We start from the raw sequence: 5964 nt of genomic DNA on the forward strand, positions 1-5964 counted from the left end.
ACTATAAATACCCCATTAGTCTAATTAGAGGAGCATGTTCTTCTTATCAAAAATTAGAGTAGTTAATATCAATCAAATCTCTCTTCAATTGTAATCAAATATTAATCAAGTTTTAATCCAAGTTTTAGTTCTTCAATCTCTCTCTTGTTCTTACTTTATTTTGGGTAATTAGAAGATTATTGGTTTTATTGGGAGATTGACAACCTTCCATCAATCATCAAGTTCTTCTATTATTCTTTGCATTATTATTTTGGAATCATTAGTAGGTATAATCTCTTAATCCCTTTTTAATTATTGCTAATTACTTTCATTTATTCATCATGTTTCATTATGTTAGTATGATTGACAACCTTTCTAGCATGATCAATATGATAATGAGTGAGTAGTCTCTTAGCTAGGGTTTAATGGGTGATTAGGGGAAACCAACATGGGGAATGATTCATGCTTAAATTAATATGCTTTCATATCTTATTTGCTTGCTTGTTTTGATCTTAATACATGCACATGTTATATTTGATGAAATGCTAAGCCTATGAATCCTTGCATTTACTATCATCTTCTATCCTTTCAACTTGACTTGTAAGACATAACCCAACTCGAGTCTTGTTAGATCATGCATGTGTTAAGTAGGGAAGATTAAGTCGACTTGTAGGTGTTGTACAATCCAAGAGATTCGGCTCCGGGACCCAAACTTTCCTAGGATTGTAAGATATAACCCAACTCAATCCATCACAACAATAATTGCTTGCTTATAATTTGAGAACATGTTTGTATGATCATATCCCATGATTCCCCTATGAACCCATGACACCCTAGTGCTTTTAATCAATTGTTTACACCCTTATTTCATCTACCTTGTTAATTTATTTTCATTGCTATTTTAGTTTAGTGACCTTCTACATCAACCCAATTTGTGACACCCCTAGACACCACTAGTTACAATAGAATCTTCATTTCAATACCCGTCCCTTGGGATCCGACCTTTACTTGCCTCTTTACTAATTGTAGAGTTGTTTGTGAAGTATAAATTGTGTTTTGTATCGACCATTGACCAACGACCACATATGCTTAATTGTGAACACCAAATGGCTCCGATCAAAAATGGCGCCGTTGCCGGGGGCGGTGTTTAATTGATTTAAGATTTCTTTTATTGTTTTTAGTTGTGTCTTTTTCACCTTGGGGAAGTAAGACTCCTCAAGGTTTGTTCTAATTGTTTTCTAGTTGTTTGATATTTTGCATGTCTAGAAGGTTACAAAGAGATTTGTTACCTTTTGACCGTGAAATCGAAAGAACCTTGACGAATAATAGGAGACTTGTTAGGAGGAATTTGGGAGGTGTTGGTGAAGTTGTTCAACCCACTAGTGGGTTTGTCAATCCTTTCGCAATAGAAGGAGAAGAGAACCCATTAAACAATACCACACAAAATCCACCTACAATGCCTAAATTCTCGTCACACTCTATACCCACCGAGGAGGATTTACCAAATGGTACTCCTACCCCACAACATCTTACCGGAAACTTTATTGCCAAGTCCGCCTTCATCCAACTAGTTGAGAGGAGCCAATTCGGGGGAATGCCTAGTGAGGACCCTCATTCTCATATGGAAACATTTTGTGATTATTGTGAAGCTATCTCTCAAACGGGCGTGACTCAAGACCAAATAAGATGGGTCTTATTTCCTTTTTCGTTAATCGGCACCGCAAAGCAATGGTTGAAGGGCCTTGATAAGGCCACCCTTGGAATAGATTCTTGGAAGAAGCTAGCTCTAGCTTTCTTCAAAAAATTCTACCCACCGGAGAAGACCAACATGCTAAGAGCTCAAATTACGGGTTTTAAGCAAAGGGATGAAGAATCTTTGTACGAAGCTTGGGAGCGGTTCAAGGGTATTTGTCGCTCATGTCCTCACCATGGACTTAGCGAATGGTTTTTAGTGCAACAATTTTGGAATGGTTTATATGAAGATTCAAGGAACATTCTCAATATGGGATCAAATGGAATGTTCACCGAAGTTGATGACAATCAAACATGGAACAAGATTGAGGAAATGGCGGTCCATAATTCGCAATATAGTAGGCCTCGCAAGGCTACTAGAGGAGGAAAGTATGAAGCGGACACCGTTACTCAATTGGGTGCTCAACTTAGTGCTCACATTGACACAATCAACTTGAAGTTTGAACAAGCTATGGCTAGACTTGAGGAAAGCTCAAAATCATCAAAGCATCATGTCAATGCCATGACGGCATCCTCATCAATCCCAAGCGGGATATGTGAGAATTGTGGAACCTTGGGTCATGACTCAAGTGAATGTAGGGGAACAACCGAGCAAGTCAATGCTTTCCAAGCTTACAAAAGTGGTACCCCTTATTCAAATTTTTACAATGAAAACACCAAGTTCCATCCAAATCTCTCATACAAAAGCCAAAATGTCCAAAACCCTCAAACAACATACACTCCACCACCCATGAGAAATCAAAATCAAAGACCCTTTTTCAATCAAAACCAAGGCTACCAAAATCAAAATCCATACAATCACCACAATGACCAAAGTTTTGATGTCCAAAAAGCGGTCCTTCAAATGCAAAAAAATCAACAAGAATTTTTCACCCAAATGCAAAAAGATAGCCAAGCAAAAGACACCACCATCAACAACATTCTAGCTCACACCAAGATGTTGGAAACACAATTGACCCAACTAGCATCTTCAAACTCACAAAGACAAAAGGGGCAATTACCACCTCAAAGTAATCCCCTAGACATGAAACGGTTAGTGCCATTCACTTGAGAAGTGGTACAAGATATGAAGCACCCAAGAAGCAAGTTGAGGATGAAGTTGTGAGAGCTAGTGAGAATGAAGTTGTGGTGCAAGGTCCCAAGGAAGGGGAATCATCAAAAGAAGAAAGTTCAAAGAAAAATGAAGACAAAGCCAAAGAAAAGGAGCCCATTGTGATTAGACTTCCTTTTCCAAGTCGTCAAGCCAAGCCTAAATTTGATGATCAACTTGGAAAGTTCATGGAAATTGTGAAGAACTTAGAAGTCTCAATTCCTTTCACGGAATTAATCAATCACGTTCCGGCCTATGCAAAGTACATGAAAGATATCCTCACAAAGAAGAAGTCAATCCGGAAACTTGAGACTATCGCCTTCACTACTAAGGTAAGTAGTGCAATTCTTCAAGGAGTTCACCTCCAAAGTTAAAGGATCCGGGAAGCTTCTCAATACCGTGTACCATTGGCGACACAACGATCAACAAAGCCTTATGTGATCTAGGGGCTAGTGTGAGTGTCATGCCGTACTCGGTAAGTAAAAGGTTGGGAATGGGAGAGCTTAAATGTACCAATATCACTCTTCAAATGGCCGATAGATCGACGAAGACACCGCTAGGGATATGGGAAGATGTCCCCGTGCGAATTGGGAAGTTTTTCATCCCGGTGGACTTTGTCATAGTTGATATGGAGGAAGATTCCAACATTCCAATCATCTTAGGAAGACCTTTCCTACACACAGCCGGTGCGGTGATTGATGTGAAACATGGAGAGCTCACTCTAGAAGTGGGAGATGAAAGCATAACTTTTAATCTTGACAAGACCATGAGAGCTCCTCGTTTGCATGAGCCATGTTTCATGATTGATCATTATAGCCGAAAAGATAAAAAGAAGAAATCGGAACTCCAATGGAGGAAGAAAGTTGAAGATGCTCCATTCAAAGAGCAAGTGAATTGTGAAAAGGAGAGCTTGCAAAGCTCATCAAAATCAACCAAGGAAGAAGATGATGGCCTCATTGGCCAAGAGAAGAAATTGGGAGAGTTGTCTCCATCCAAGCAAGAGATTTTCAATGATCAACTCAATGAAGTTTGTGGTCTTTGGGACGATGAATTTGAAGGGATCTTTAATCCCTACATTGGGCATGCCATCGATCATGATCAACAACAAGGGCCACGGTCTATTGAGGACCTCTACCACAACAATGAACAAGCTTTTAATTACTTCTTCGAGGTGTTGAGCAACATCAACAACACCTTGAACATGCCTCCTTGACATCTCATCAAGAATGAGAGTTTGGTGGAGTCCTCCCTAAACCACCACTTGTAAATATTTCTAACTCCCTAACTTACATTCAATTTTTGTATTGCATTTTTTTTGTCATTTTTGGATTTATTTACTTTGATCAAAATAATTGTCATGAAAAGAGAGAAGTGAGGGAGGGACTAATGATTTTAATTGATGTGTAGTGCTTTACCTTAGTGTGGGGATGGCAATTGCCTAGGCTATTCATGCCTTAGTAGTGCCCCCACAATGAAGAACACAAGATTTGAAAGAAAGAAAGAAAGAATGATAAGGGAATGCGTCGGTGCACGGATGGAATCAACCGTGTACACAAGGACCAATCCGAGCGGATTCCTGAGAATCCGCCCGTCTGCAGAGGATCCGAGCGTCCCGCTGAGAAGACGCCCGTCTTGGGCTGAGCTGAAAACTGCAAATTCTTGACTGTTGAAGAATCCGAGCGGATTTCTGGAAAGACGCCCGTCTCACAGAATCCGTCCGTCTTGTGGACAATCCGCCCGTCTTGCAGCTGAAGAAAAACAAAGAAAAATCTCTGGACAAGAATCCGTCCGTCCTGCACGAAATCCGCCCGTCTCATCTCAGAAGAATCCGAGCGGATTCCCCAGAATCCGCCCGTCTCTAGGCGGGATTTTTGAAAATTTGAAGCTGAAGAATCCGGATTACGCCTAATCCGCACGGATTATCCCTGCGTCCTAATATTGTCGAGTTCTTTAAATACCCACCCCACCTTCATTCATTCATTCATTCACTCATAAACACTACCCATAACATCAAAACCCTCATCCTCTCCATCTCAAAAACAAAAACCCTCAACAAAACTCACCAAAATCAAATCAAACCATCTTTCAAATAACAAATCAATCACTCCATCTTCATTAACAATCAAAACCAAGCACAAAATCTTCACCTTTGAATCGATTTTTGTTCTCACAAAGGCAAAGCCTTTTACCTTCAAAATCGATTTGGGCATTCTACAAATTGAAGATTTTTGATCTTTTTCTTGGTTAGCTCATCAAATGGCAAGAACAAAGGGAGCAACAAAAGCAAAAGCAAAGGCACCAAAGACTACAACTCTCTCTCAAAGGCAAAAAGCTCTACAAATGAAGAAGGCTTTGGCAATGGTGGTATCAACACCAAGCTTGGAAGTGCAACCACCTCAACAAATTTCTATGGAAGCATCACCCTCTACTCCGGTAATTAATCAACTCTTGCATTACCCGGAGGTAACATTCATTTCCGATTCCCATAGAAATACATTTGTCAAGTTTGCTATGAAACAAATTCAATCCACCAAATTCATATGCCAAGATGCTTTAGAGAAGTTGGGTGTTCTTGAACAAACAAGAGTCTTTTTCAATGCCATGGGTTTAAAGAAATTGTTTGAAATGAAGGAAGTAACATACCCCTCCCTTGTCTTGGAATTCTTAAGTTCTTTAAAAGTGACAAAAGTTGAGAATAGGGAAAATATTGAGTTTCGTCTAGCTAACACTAGTAGACGCATTACCTTTCCGGAATTGGGTGCAATTTTGGGTCTTAGCGATGAACAAAAATTTTATAAGCAATATGGGAAGTATGATCCCGAGCCTCTTTGGGAGGCAATCTCTGGGAAGAAATTTGAAGATTTTAAAGCTTGTCGTGCTCTTTTGGTCCATCATCCGGGCATAAGAATATGGCACAAAGTTGTGGGAAATACCATAATTGCTAGGAAAGACACCAATCATTTCACGGGACTCGATTTTATTCTCCTTGAATCAACTTTGAATATTGGAAGAATTCACACCAAGCCTTACAATTCTTTGAGGCTATTGGTTGATAGATGGCTCCATGTAGATAGTGGGAAGAAGGGTCAAACCGTAATTGTTAATGGCGGCCTTGTCACGGTCCTAGCCAAGCACTTTGATCC

The 5964-nt window shown here is 39.9% G+C and overlaps 1 non-coding gene across 1 annotated transcript; it reads right to left on the reverse strand.

Annotated features, from left to right (window-relative positions):
* Positions 1 to 1807: 1807 nt before the first annotated feature.
* Positions 1808 to 1914, reverse strand: LOC141602960 (small nucleolar RNA R71). Its single transcript, XR_012524862.1, has one exon. It is a non-coding gene; the product is annotated as a small nucleolar RNA R71 (small nucleolar RNA).
* Positions 1915 to 5964: the final 4050 nt, after the last annotated feature.

Source organism: Silene latifolia, chromosome 9 (genome assembly GCF_048544455.1).
Source record: "Silene latifolia isolate original U9 population chromosome 9, ASM4854445v1, whole genome shotgun sequence".
Taxonomy (NCBI): domain Eukaryota; kingdom Viridiplantae; phylum Streptophyta; class Magnoliopsida; order Caryophyllales; family Caryophyllaceae; genus Silene; species Silene latifolia.